The sequence below is a fragment of the Rutidosis leptorrhynchoides genome, chromosome 1 (genome assembly GCF_046630445.1).
Source record: "Rutidosis leptorrhynchoides isolate AG116_Rl617_1_P2 chromosome 1, CSIRO_AGI_Rlap_v1, whole genome shotgun sequence".
Lineage (NCBI taxonomy): Eukaryota > Viridiplantae > Streptophyta > Magnoliopsida > Asterales > Asteraceae > Rutidosis > Rutidosis leptorrhynchoides.
The window spans coordinates 41,585,745-41,601,407 of record NC_092333.1 but is presented as its reverse complement, the minus strand read 5'-3'; positions in this window follow the sequence as shown (position 1 = coordinate 41,601,407).

Here is a 15,663-nt window from a genome sequence, read left to right as displayed (position 1 = left end):
CAAAACCGAGCAAGAGGCTTATGAGATAATCGAAAGACTAGCCGATTATTCTCATGAGTGGCATCAAGAACGCCCAATTACTCGAAATGCTCAAGTTCAAAGCGCCGGTGCTTATGATGACTTAAGCTCCCTAGGTGTAAAAATAGACGGTGTTGTCCGAAACATGGACAAAATCACCAAAGAAATCCATAGTATGAAAGTAGGTTGTGAATACTGTGGTGGTATACACTTAGGTAAAGATTGTGATGCCGGGTTAACCATGGCTCAAAAAGAAGAAGTGGCTTTTATAAGCAAAAGAAATAATAACCAGTTTCAGGGAAGAGCCCAATTTAACCGTAACTTTAACAACCCCTACAACCCTCAAGGTCAAAATTCTAATTTTCAACAAGGGTCAAGTAGTGGGTTCCAACAACAAACTCCGGGTTATTATCAAAAACCCCAACAGGAGGAGAAAAAGTCAAATTTAGAGAGTATGTTGGAAAAGTTAATTGCATCACAAACTCAGCTTGTCACAAACATAAATCAAACCAACGAGAAAAACGAACACCAGTTTCGAAACCAACAAGCCTCAATCCAAAATTTGGAAAAACAAATGAGTGGTTTAGCCAATTTACTGAGTGAAAGGAAACCAGGTAGTTTACCGGGCGATACCAACAAGAACCCACGAAATGAGCACGCCAATGTTATCACCACACGGAGTGGTTTAGCATACGATGCTCCAAAAATGCCCGAAAATTCTGATTTCAGAGTTCCATTGAACCAAAACGAGGAACCGGTTAAGGAGCCGGAAAAAGTGGTTGAAAAGGAAGAACGGGAAAACCCGTAGTGAAACCATATCAACCACCGCTCCCATTCCCAAGAAAACAACAACAAGAAAGGCTGGAAGCCGAAAGGCTAAAATTTCTAGATATGTTTAAACAGATAAACATAAACATGCCTTTTATTGATGTTATCTCAGGTATGCCAAAGTATGCTAAGTTTCTAAAAGACTTACTTACTAACCGAAAGAAGATGGAAAGCGTTTCATCAGTAACTTTAAATGCTAGATGTTCCGCGCTGGTGTCTAACACACTTCCTGAAAAGCTTCAAGATCCGGGTAGTTTTACTATTCCATGTCTAATGGGTGACCTTGATTGTATGAGGGCATTAGCCGATTTGGGGGCTAGTATCAATTTAATGCCCTATTCAATTTACCTTAAATTAGCCCCTGGGGAACTCAAAACCACACGAATGGCTATTCAACTAGCTGATCGCTCTATAAAATTCCCTCGAGGAATAATAGAGAATTTGTTAGTTAAGACCGGGAATCTAATCTTTCCGGCTGACTTTGTGGTTTTAGACATGGAAGTTGATGAAAGAATACCAATTATTTTGGGTAGGCCATTTTTAAATACTGCTCAATGTGTCATTGATGTTTATGACCAGCAGTTGACCCTTAGAATTGGTGAAGCTAGTGCGACTTTTGCAATTGACAAGTCATTGAAATATCCCGAATCTTCGGATGATACTTGTTATTTTATGCAAAGCATAGATTCGCATTACGAGTTCTTGCAAGAATCTCCCGAATCGGATGAAACAGGTGTATACGATTTGGCAAATGGAGATGATGAATTCACTGAAGAAGAAATGGATGTGATGGCCACCTTTTTGATGGCAAATGAATGTGAACCAACTGATGAGGAAATAGAAAAATTGAGCAAGGATAGCGAGTACCGGAGTCGATCCTCAATTGAGGAACCTCCCATTTTGGAGCTTAAACCGCTCCCTGATCATCTTGAGTACGCTTTCCTTCAGGAAGATTCAAAGCTTCCGGTAATTATTTCCTCACTTCTCTCTCAAAATGAGAAAGAACGTCTTGTTTCCTTGTTACAGGCCCACAAACCGGCCATTGCATGGAAAATCCATGATATAAAAGGAATTAGTCCTTCTTATTGCACGCACAAGATCTTAATGGAAGAAAATTCCAAACCAGTGGTGCAACGTCAAAGAAGACTAAATCCTCATATGCAAGACGTTGTCAAAAAGGAAATCATTAAATTGCTAGATGCAGGTCTAATCTACCCGATTTCAGACAGTCCGTGGATAAGCCCGATTCATTGTGTTCCTAAAAAGGGTGGTATAACTGTTACCACCAATGATAAGGACGAGCTTATCACGACACGAACTGTTACGGGGTGGCGGGTTTGTATAGATTATCGAAAGTTAAACGAAGCCACAAGAAAAGACCATTTTCCTCTACCATTTATTGATCAAATGTTAGAGAGACTTGCAGGAAATAGCTTTTATTGTTTCCTAGATGGTTTTTCGGGGTACTTTCAAATTCCCATCTCCCCCGAAGATCAAGAAAAGACTACCTTCACGTGTCCCTATGGCACCTTCTCATATCGCCGAATGCCCTTTGGCCTATGTAATGCTCCTGCGACATTCCAAAGGTGTATGATGGCCATTTTCCACGATATGATTGAGGATTGCATGGAAGTGTTCATGGACGACTTTTCAGTCTTCGGTGACACTTTCATTTCATGCCTTCTAAATTTGGAGAAAATGCTAATCAGGTGTGAGAAGTCGAACTTAGTGCTAAATTGGGAGAAATGCCACTTTATGGTTAAAGAGGGCATCGTCTTAGGGCACAAAATCTCAAGTGTTGGTATTCAGGTGGATCCAGCAAAGGTTGACGTCATCTCCAACCTTCCACCTCCTTCAAACGTAAAGGGTGTGAGAAGTTTTCTTGGGCATGCCGGGTTTTACCGGCGATTTGTTAAGGATTTTTCAAAAATTGCAACGCCATTAAATAAACTTCTTGAGAAAGATGCACCCTTTGTTTTCACAAGTGAATGCACTAAGGCATTCAAAATTTTAAAAGAAAAACTTGTCAACGCACCAATAATCATAGCTCCAAATTGGTCATTACCATTCGAGCTAATGTGTGATGCATCGGATTTTGCGGTTGGTTCAGTTTTGGGCCAACGGGTTGAGAAACATTTTCAACCCATTTATTATGCGAGCAAGACTTTACAAGGAGCCCAATTAAATTACACAACAACAGAAAAAGAGCTCCTTGCGATCGTCTTTTCCTTTGACAAATTCCGATCTTATCTTGTCCTATCAAAGACAGTTGTCTTCACTGATCATTCGGCATTAAAATACCTTTTCTCTAAGCCGGATGCAAAACCTCGATTGCTAAGGTGGGTCTTGCTTTTGCAAGAATTTGATATCGAGATTAAGGACAAGAAAGGTGCAGAAAATCTCGCGGCTGACCATCTTTCTAGACTCGAAAATCCCAATCTTGAAATACTCCATGATTTGAGTATTAAAGATGATTTTCCCGGTGAATACCTAATGAGAGTAGAAAAGGTGGAAGATCCGTGGTATGTTGACTTCGCCAATTACATTGTTGGGGGGTACCTAGAAACTGGTTGGTCACATCAGAAAAGAAAGAAATTCTTTAGTGACCTAAAATACTATTTTTGAGAAGACCCTTATTTATTCAGGCGATGTGCGGATGGAATTATTTGCAGGTGGTTGCGGGGAAGGAATGCACCGAAATTCTGCTTGACTGTCACCGTAGTCCCACAGGTGGGCACTTTGGTCCCCAAATCACGGGGAAGAAAGTTTACGAGGCCGGTTTCTATTGGCCTACAATATTCAAAGATGTCTACGCTGTTTGCAAGGCTTGTGACGCGTGATAACGGGCCGGTCAAATAACTAAACGGGATGAAATGCCTCAACAAAGCATCCAAGTATGCGAGGTGTTCGATGTTTGGGGAATTGACTTTATGGGCCCCTTTCCAAAATCTCATTCTTACCTCTACATACTTGTCGCCATAGATTATGTTTCTAAATGGGCGGAGGCAAAACCTCTACCAACAAATGATGGCCGAGTAGTGGTAAACTTTTTGATGGAACTTTTCTCTAGGTTTGGCACGCCAAAAGCTCTTATAAGTGACCGGGGCACCCACTTCTACAATAAGCAAATGGAAAAGGTGTTGAAAAGATATGGAGTAATCCATAAAATTTCGACATCCTATCATCCTCAGACGAGTGGGCAAGTAGAAAACACCAACCGGTCATTAAAACGCATACTAGAAAAGACCATTGGTGCTAATCCAAAAGAGTGGTCAAACAAGTTATATGATGCATTGTGGGCATTTCGCACGGCCTACAAAACACCGATTAGAACAACTCCTTTCCGTATGGTATACGGAAAAGCATGCCATCTCCCGTTGGAGATTGAACATAAAGCACATTGGGTGTTAAGGGCATGCAATTTGGATTACCAAGAAGCGGGTCGGTTACGTTTGACCCAGCTAAATGAATTAGACGAGTTGAGGCTTGAAGCCTATGACAACTCTCTAATTTACAAGGAAAAAACTAAACAATGGCACGACAAGAGATTGAAAGATCCAAAAGAATTCATGGAAGGAGATCGTGTCCTTGTTTACAACTCTCGTTTCAAGTTATCGCCAGGAAAACTTAAGTCCCAATGGACGGGACCATTTGTGGTTAGAAGAGTGTACCCTTATGGTACAATTGAAATGGTAAACTGGAAAGGCGATATTTTTAAAGTGAATGGCCACCGGGTCAAACACTATGTAGATGGTCCCCTGGAAATTGAGGATGAGGTTAGCCTCAACTTCAAGAAAAACGCCTAAATCTAAATGGGGACGAGTTTGGTGAACGACTCGTAAAAAAATGGTTCACATTTGTAATTAGGTTTGTATTGTGTGTGCTATAAATTTTTGTTTGGTACAAAATGATTAACGTATGACCCCGAAACGCAAACGACTCAGAAAATCAGGTCAGTGAGTTTTAGTGTTACAGGACGTCGTCCCAATAAGCTAGACGCCGTCCCATTATACAAACCGAGACGCCGTCCTCCTGACCTAGACGCCGTCCCACTCTAAAGATCAAGACGCCGTCTTGTATCCCGAGACGCCGTCTCGAACCACTGAGTCAGAAAAAAAATACGCGTTTTAAACCATATCCCACTCATTTCTTATCCACAAAACACACTCTTCTCTATTTTTCTCTCCCAAAACCCGAACCACTCTTCAAGAACCCTAATTTCTACTTCAAATTCGCGATTTCCTCTTCAATTTCAAGCTTGAAATCATGAACTTTTGGGTATGGATTCTACATTTCTTCACTTTTCTTTATCAATTACTTAAATTATACGTTTATATCTATAAATTGGTTAAAGATTAGTGTGGGGTGTTTGATTTGCATGATTATTGTTAAGATTAACATACCTTAGATGTTTAAATTGCCCTTGTGTGTTTATTTTGCAAAGATTAATTGTTCTTAGGGGTTTATTCATGATACTAGGGTTTGAAGATTTTAAATCCGAATTTAGGGTACTTAATTTGTGATGATGAGTTATTGTATGATGTTTATGATTCTTGTGAAGTATTTGATTGTGTTGGTGATGTTGATGTCAATTTGGCCGGGTCATTTTTTTTGAATATTAGTAAATTTCTAAGCATATGATGAATTATAATGAATTTATGAAATGTGTATGCTTGTTTTTTATTTGTAAGGTCATGTTGAATCAAATAAGGGAATGGAATGCCATAATGTATGTGTTAAGATGGTCATTTGAGATAAAAAAAAAAATTGTGAAAATTGCACTATGATTTGTGATGAATATGATTAGTATGCAAGGTTAAATGCTATGACCTATGACACAACATACTTGAATCCTTTAGGTGCTAAGTTTGTGCTACTTTGTTAAGTTGTGATTTTCGTTTTTGAAAGTGTGTTAATGAATTCAAGTTGACTTTGGTTGACTCTGGTATAAACTTGTGAACATGCACTTTTGGTGTAAATGAATCATAATACTTTTGAACTAGGAATTGAATGATTAAGTTCTCCTGCTACTCGGTTATGTTTTAGCTAACATTAACACAACGGTTTCTATGTTCTTTTGGTTTTGTGTATAATGTTTTGCAGGGACAACCAAGCAGAGGAGGACCGGCTAAAAGAGGTAGGCCATCAGGTTTGGCTCCTCCACGACAACCACCACCACCACAACAACAACATCATTCATCGTCATCTTCAGGAGAAGAAGAGGAGGAGGATCTAAATGATCCTCGGGTTTGGTTAACACAGGTACAGAATGACGAAGACTACACCGAAACTTTTGAGAGAATAAACCGCAGGCCCATTAATGCTACTTGGTATTTTATTTGGGGGCCATTGGAGGAGGCGGGCATGCGCCGACATGTTACTAATTTACTCGCCATTCCTTACGGTAGAGTAGTAGCCCACGCCTGGGAACATGTTTTTAGCATCAATGAACCAATCTACCCGGTGCTTCTTAAAGAATTCTACTCTACTATGCGGTTTAGCAATGTAAATGATTATTTGTCAACTGAGTTTCTACGGTTTCGTCTAGGAGGCCAAGACAGGGGTTTGAGCAGTTTTCAGCTTTGTCGAATTCTGGGTATTTTTGAGGAACTCACCGACACACAGTTAGGTGAATACTTGAGGGCTTCTGATTATGTTGGCTGACATCAGTTTGATGACACTTCTTATTGGCGCAGAATTTGTAAGCCAAATAATGCGCCTGCACATTTTCGATCAAGCAAACACCGGTACAACGAAATCGCAGCCCGGGATGATAAGCTGCTTCACCGACTCATTGCATGCACTTTTAATGCAAGGATTGAGGGACATGAGAAGGTGAAAACATTAGATTTGTGGATTATGGATCAAATCAAGCGGGGGGCCTATACCGACATTCCTGGGTTGATCGGTAACTATTTTCTTTCCATTGCTACAGAGACACGGCTACAGAAGCCACTTCTGGGGGGGCACTACATAACCCGATTTGCCCGACACTTTAACATTGATTTCGACAGATTACAGGAATTTACGAGTGTGATGAAACCATTGAAAAAGGTTTTTTATATTAATGCCGAAATCATTATGAAAGACAGAAATGGGCATTTGGTACCCTTTGTGGCAGCTGGTGCAGGTGGCGCGAGTAGCAGTGGTGTTCAACAGGAACAGCAGCAGGAAGAGGAGGCAGAAATGGAGGCCCAGACTAATGTTGGTGAACAGGTTCCGTGGCATCCGTCCCAAGCGAATTGGGACAGTTTGGTTGGTAGTGTTAACAACATGAGATTGAGCCCGAACGAACAAAGGAGGCACAACCAACAAATGTGGGATAGTCAGCAAAGAATGGAGCGACGACAGATCGCTCAAGTACATGATCAGGGGTGGAACAGTTATGGTATTGATTGGAATAACCATAACTCTGAGTTATTTTATTCTAACCCCGAATAGTACTACGATACGACACGTCTGACACCACAGTACTACACGGATCCGGAACACCCACCTCCACCTCATCCGATTTATAACTCTTCAGCTGCGATGCAGGAAGCTCGGGAAAGATTTGAGAGAGATTATCCACATGGGCGCCCGTACCGCGATGGTTCGGGTAATTATTCATGGCCATACGGTAACTAGGCCTGCGTGCCTATTTGATCATTTTGTACTTTGGTTTGAGACTATTTTATTTGTGTGATGTATTTTGATACAATTTCGGTTTGTAATAATATACTAATGTGTGGTTTGATAAACGGATGTGGTTGTAAAAACACCGTTATTTTTATATGCTTTGTGTGGTTTGTTTATTTTTTGCAGCATGATTGAACTTCAAAGACTGGCATTAAGTTCAGCGACATTTGATATTATGATGTGTGTATGATGATAATCGCGGACTAGACGATGATCTTATGCTGGCAGTAAGTTCAGCGGCATCCGTCTACTTGTTCCACGATTTACAGGTTAAAAATTGGAAATTTCTACAATCACCCTATCACTTTGCCCTCTAAATTTAATACTTTTTCTGATTTCATGCAATGAGGGCCTTGCATGATCTCAAGTGTGGGGTGGGGAGTAGAAATTTATCGGGAACTCGTTTTACTAAAATTAAGGCGTTCAAGGCAACATAACTTGTAAAAGGTTAAATTTTATAAAATTGATTTTAAAATTTATCGACGGATTAAGATCAGGTTTAACAACCGAATTTCCGTTATAAATATAAATTTTTAAAAGATATTTTATAAACTTAATTGATTATAAGCTTATTTAAAAATTTTTAAAATTTTCAAGTAGCCTTAAAAACGATTAAAAGCCCAAAAACCACGTTATACACATTATGGTTTTAAAATCTAGAAAATAAATGTTGGTTTACATTTTAAATTATTAATAGTCTTTGAAGTTGCTCCATCATTCAATTTTTTGAGTGAAAATCCTACTAGTTTAGTGAGCTAACTTGTAGGTCACTTGTACCAAAACGATTGTAAACCGTGAGAGAGCGGTGATTGTATAGCGTGGTCGGAAACCGGATCTCGCGCCAGATCAAAAACCCTAAGGACGATCCTCATTGTTTCTCCTAACAAGGACAATGTTGCGTCCGACCACTTATTATGACCATACAGGATGTATCCATTCCATCCTAAAGGGAGTCAAGTCTCCCGAACGACACACTTGCTGATTTATTTCAGAAGTTGTAGTCCAGACCAGTTGTAGGGTGACGAAAAGTCTTGAAAAGTCATTGCTAAAATCGACTGGAAATCTACCAGGCCTCAACATCAAACAGGGAAACTGGTAGTCAAAGCTTATTTCAATGAGGGAGATTTGCTAGCCAAATGGGAAGCGCACCATGATACACAAATTGTCAGTGATTGATCAGATTCCCGGTGGATAACCTCCGGAAAGGTAATATATCAGCTTTTAAGCCTGATGAACTTCAATCTTTATGATTGACTTAACGGATTAGATAATTACCTCATGATTATCAATGATATCCGGACGTAATGTGTATCCTCCTAAGCACATTATTTTCTACCGACATCTCATGATGTTAGGTACCGTGGGAGGGATTGGCTTGACCAATAGCGGGAAACCCGCACTCATTTTTTTTCAAAATTCAAAAATCCGACAAAATCGGAAAACGTGTCTAGTATTAAAAACTAGCATGATATTTTCAAAACCATAAAACGTTTTCATCAAGGTCCTGATTTTCCTAGGATCAAATTTTTCGGATACTTGGCTCTAATCTACCAAAAATGTGTGTGTGTTTCCATTGTGTATAAAGCGTGCGTGTGATTTCAATAAAAGTGTACTATACTTAAAGCGTGTGTTTCCATAGTGTATATAGCGTGAGTGTGTTACTTAAAGCGTGTGTTTCATATAGTGTGAGTTGTGTTTCATATCAACGTGTGTGTTTCGTATGCTTCGAGTGATTCATGTAATGTTTGTAATCTATATTGTGTGATTATGTTTGATATTGTTCTACGTTGTAAAGAAAGAATTGCTTGAGGACAAGCAAGGTTTAAGTGTGGGGTGTTTTGATATTGCTCAATAACATCATATATATCTATCGCAATATCACTTAAAACGCTCTATAATCGAAGATAATGAAGGTGATCTACAAGTGATAAGACAAGATGCGCGAATTTGTATCGGAAGAATGATTTGCAAAGAATTTTGGTGATTTATGACATTGGTCGATCCCGATACGAGTTAGGGTCAAGATAGCACTCTAAAATGATAAAACAAGGCTTCCGATATGTTAGGGTTCGTCCAAATGAACTAAAATTAAAAAGAAAACGAAACAGTGCCTAAAAGCCCACCAGGACGCCGTCTAGTTATTCGGGACGCCGTCCTGGCCTTTGAATTGGGACGCCGTCTAAGGGAACCGGGACGCCGTCTTGCCCTTTATACCGGGACGTCGTCCTGCCTTTTAGGACGACGTCCCGTAGTAAGTGTACCCGACTTTTCTGCTTTTTACCTAATTTCTCCACTTTAAAGGTTCATTTTTGGGACTGTTTCATGAGAGTTACGCACCAGAGAGTTTTAGAGGCGATTTTCAGGAGCTATTTGGAGAATTCCAACCTCTTTGAAGAGGCTCAACATCAAGGCATCATCCATCAACATCTTCTTCATCCAAGAACTCTTGTTCTTGTAGGTTATTCACTTGTTCTCAGAAATGATTTCAGTTTATAATTTGATTGTATTGTTGTCTGTTACCATGATTGTTGGCTAGTTTCTATAATGTTTGTCTAGATTAATAACCAAGGTATTGGATGTAATCTTATTGATTGAATGTATTATGCGTGATAGATTGAAGCTTGAATTGAGAACCATGCTTATTGTTGTTAAAACCATTTGTATCTAGTTAATTGATATGTTGTTGATAAAGAGAACTCTTGTTGATGTATCATATTGATTTACAATCAACTTGTCTTAGATTGATTCTATGCTAAACCGGACCAAGGGGGTAAACTAGATTAAAACGGTTAAACAAAATAGGAATGAATTGTGTAGAGCGAACGCAAAGACAATTGTTATTCAAGTCTTTGATCTTGTTGATCAACTAGTCACAAACGAAAAGGTCTAAGTTATAGGGAACCCTCGCTTAGTAATTCTAGTTTGAGTACTTGCTAAAGAGAACTCTTGGCGAGTCGATTTAGGTGATTAGCATACTTATAGTTATTTGATTACAAATACAAAAACTATAGTGAAAAGGGAACCCTTGATCTTGTTATTGTATTTGCGTGTTTATCCGAGAGAACTCTTAGTGAACCTATTAGATAACTACACACATAATTATTCAATCAGGGCTTAATATCTAATTTACATCCAATACCGAGGGTAAAATATCTAGATAAACATTTCATCTCTTTGATTTAATTCAAAACTATCTTACTTGCTTTATTTGCATTTATTTGTATCTTATAAACCAAAAGACTAAGAATATTGTTTTTACATTTAACCTTCTTTGATTTGGCTAAATCGTTAAAACAGCCACAAAACATAAAACTTGTACTTTTACTTTAATTCACTTAGTTAATCATAATATAGTTTCTAATTCTAGTTTGACTGATATAACTGTCCTTGGAACGATACACGGAACTAAACCAGTTTCTATACTACTACACGATCGGGTACACTGCCCGTTAGTGTGTAGCAATCTTAAATTGGTATTTTTCCATATTATTTACAAGACAATTTTATACGACACTTATCACACATCATTATATATACTAATATAACTCAATATAATAATAATACAATAATTTAAATGTACAAAGAGCAGTAATATATCTCGTGACTACTTGTTTGATTCTTGTCCAGTATGTGATCTATATATACATATATATTAGAAGATAGGTATCTTGTGTTAGTGGCTGAAAAAGAAACGAGGAAACAGTAGCTCAATAATTAGCAGCCTTAATTTTTGTATCTTTCTTATCGACATCAAATTTTTCGGATATTATTTCGTGGTCCTTTGCTAAACAGTAAAAATATAAAAGTCTTCCGAAAAATCCCCCATTTTTAAATTAAATATATTTATTTATTTTGGTCATTATGGTAAAAAATTCGGTCATTAATGGTTAAATAAAAATTACATTAACTATTCACTCCCAACCCCAGATAAAATATAAAAAGTTTTAAAATTCAACAAATAGTTCCTAAATACATTTTTAATAAGTCTATAATTTGTGAAACTCATTTTCGGATCATCGTTTATTTTAAAATCTTATAAGTTCCTTTTTAACTCGTTTACTATCCATCTAATGACAATTGAGCGTTACCTTCATTTACTAAATAACTTCGAAATCACAAAATATATATTCTATATACTTTATTTATATATATAGAGATACTTTTTAAATAATAATCATTATAATATCCTATTTTTATTTTACTTTACATAAATAAATTTTAGTAACAACAACATACAATATTTAAAATTATATTTTTAATTATTATTCATATAGTTTACATGAATATAGTTTCAAAATCGTCGAGCACAGTCAAAGGGTAATTGATTACATGAATATAGTTTCAAAATTTTCGAGACTCAACATTACAGACTTTGCTTATTTTGTCGAAATCATATAAAGATTAAGTTTAAATTTGGTCGGAAATTTCCCGGTCGTCACACATTTGTCATCTTTTCACATAAACATGACTCGCATACATCAAATGACTCAGAGTCAATTGATTCCAAAAGTCCATTAGATTGGAGTTTTGAAATGCATTGTTTGTTTATATGACCAATATGACAATGTCATAGATAGGTCTTATTCAAGTCTTGCTTGAAGACTTTGGCGATGTAGGTATACACAGAATTCTCATTTGAAATTACACTATGCATATCAATTTCAGAAATACCATCACGTGCATAGGTATTAAGATAAATATATTATCCTTAGAAACTGAAATACCTAAGTGTGTAAATGCAAGTTCAAAACTAGCATCTTTCAAACTATGTCGCTCGCAGTATTGAGAGCATAGTGATATTGTTCCAACAAAACAATAAGACCACTTAGAGAAGTAAGTTCAGAGGTACCAATAGCTTTAACAAAAGCTTGATCCCCCTTGCCTACTTGCAAATCCAGTGTGTCTTTCTTCAGTCTATTACTTCTTCTCATTCCCTTCATATTGTTAAAGGTGTGAAGGCTACAACCAGTTAACAAAGATCAAGAAATCACTAGAAGAAGTATATAACTATATATGGAATATACCTGATTTGCTAGTCTCACCAGCGTTGCCTTTTTTCAGCTCAGATTGGAAGATAGGACAACTTCCTTCTCCAATTGCCAACCTTTCCACAATGGAAACATTCGGCGTCTTTTATTGGGCTTTCCTTCTTGTAAGGTGGAATATTTTTTCTAGCAAATGATTTGTCATTTTCTTTCCACAAAGTATTCGGCTTATTCTTTTTCACCCTTCAATCTTATTTCTTCCTGATCATCGAACAACATTCGATAATCATTTTGCTGAGCAGCAGCAACTGCCACAACAGGAAGAAAGGATATGAGTTCTAAACTTTATTCAACTTCCAATTATGCTTGAGAACAATTCTCAGGTTGCAGTGCCAATCTAGGATGTTTGAACATTGAGTTTATCCATCTCCAACAAAGAAGGAAGTGTGTTTTGGTTTACGTTTTGATTATTTGACATCTACAACAGATATAAGATTCAATTTAGTATTTTCGATATTGAGCTTTAATAAATTAACTACGCAAGTTTTTATAATATTTTTAAAAAACAATTAATTTACGAAAGCCTAAGATCCACATAGAGGTTCCATAGCCACATCTGTTGATCAGCCAGCAGTTATGGAGTCTATTGGTAGGTAGCGGGTACCAATTGCATTACAAGTACAACTCTTAGATCTTTATGGGACCTAGAGATATATGTAGTCCAACAAACCAATATTATCTAATGTCATGCTTGTCCCATCATTGCCTCGAACTCAGGTCTCACCGTGAATACGATTAAGTCGTTCACTTTGGAAACAATGGAAATTCATGCTAGTCTCACTACATTGAAAAATCCACCTCGTGGCTATAATTCAGCCTAGTCTCACTAGATAAAAAAAATAATGAGGAGTGTTTGCAAGCTCATTTGATGGCATGACTTAAATTTGACGGGTATTTGAAAAAAGTTTGTGTCAACGAATAATGCATGCACACAAGATTCGCTACACTATTAGTTAAAAAACATTTTAACCAATTGTATATGTCGATTATGTTTGTGATCTAATTTGTTATTTAATTTATAGGATATAAAAATAACAAATACATAAACGTGTATCGTTTTAAAAAACAGTTTTAAAAGATGTTGTCCATATATATTATTTGACTTTCAAAATCATTTAACATTAAACTCGTTAGAGTTTAACTTATTTTAAAATCATCAATTTTAATCTTTGAAACTCGTTTAGAGTTTTATTTAATGTTTCCATCAAAAAACATATATAACTTGAGTCTCAAAATTATTTAACTTTAAACTCGTTAGAGTTTAACCTTTTAAAATCATCAATTTTAATATTTGAAATTCGTTATCGGTTTTATTTAATGTTTTCATAAAAAACATTTAGCATATATATTCTAATCAACAATTATATATAAATTCAAAATTAAAACACAACTATATCATGCATCACACACACATAGCCTAGCCCAAAAATCCTATGCTTGATCCCATGAGCCGACATGGGATCAAGAGGTCAAACTAAGGGTAATATCGTAGCTCCCACTTAATTCAAGAATCAAGTGAAAACTTGACAAACGTCATCGTTGTCAACTTGACATGTTCGCCATCTTCTAAGTCAAACTCCATGTTGCATCTTTATCTTTAATCTTCATCTTATTACATTTATTTAAAATTGAAAAATAAAACTAATCTAATACTTTTACAATTTAGAATAAACTTAAATACAATACTATGAAAATGAAAAATAAATATAATACAACTTTGGCTTCAAAATGGCCTTTCTTATAAAAAATAAATAATCAATATGACTTAATATTGCCGTAATCAACAATAATAATAATCATACATAGGTCGGGGCATTATGGGCTATGTATGCAATCATAATTTTAATAACTACATTATTAAACTTAAATATGGCTTGTCCATGGTTACAATGCATGTGTATAACAATGGAATAAAACAATCAACAATTATAATAAATATTCAAGCCATAACAATTAAATCTACAATTTAAAATAGTGATATTCTTTCAATCATATTTGTGCATCATGAGGTTAAGTCTAGATCAACCGAGTTGACTTTAAAAACCAAAAAGGTTTCGACTTTCACCAATATACCATAAAGCTAAATCTAAAGAATAGTCACACGACAATTAAGATGGTGTAAAAGTGGCTCGGATACCATTGTTGGAAAATAGTGTGTACTTTTAAATCAGATTAACGCAGCGGATAGTTAAAATAATAGTCAATTATTATTTTATAAACCATTTACAAAATTAAATATTCATATATTTAAATTTAATAAAACATGCACATGATTAAAGATCTCAAAGATCCAGTTACACCACTAATAATTGTCAAAATATGTAATTCACAAAGTGAGTAAACGATATACCTTTCTTGAAGAAACTGACTGAAGGAGAGAAACCTTTCTTGAAGAAACTGATTGAAGAAGAGAAACCTACGATCAAAAATATGACCGTCTCTTAGGATAGTCCACACTACACTTCAAACAACCGTCAATGGATGCTAGTCCAGACTCAAGTAACGTATTAATATAATCGAATTATATTAATACAACCAATAATACTCATTGTTCCTTTTGAATATATATTACTCCGTATATGGTTTTTAATTTGCAAAAAGGGAATCAAAACAATTGAGATTGCTTTGTGTTTTTGTCTGTCAAAAACTAAGAAACAAATTAGGTTTCTCTTTTTCTCATCTTCTTAACTCCAAATATAATGACCAATATATGTATTAGATGAGACATTCAACTATTGGATTTGTGAATAAATTATGGACTTGTGATTTTAATTAATCTTTTAATTAAAATCAATTCATATCAATCAATTATCACCAAAAGATACGGAGGATCCCCAAGTTGATTTAATCTTTTAATGATACGGAGTTATGCTATATTAAAAGTCGTATTTCTCAAATACTTAGGGGTATGTTATGTAACTTATAATTAATAATTTCTATCAAGTTACTTTCATGTGAATAGTAAATTAATTAATTTCGTTTCATTTACTATTCATATGAATAGTAAATGAATTAATTTCGATTTACTATTTTGTTACTTGAGTAATATATATACATTATATATATTTTTTATTTGACGTCTCGGTGTATATGT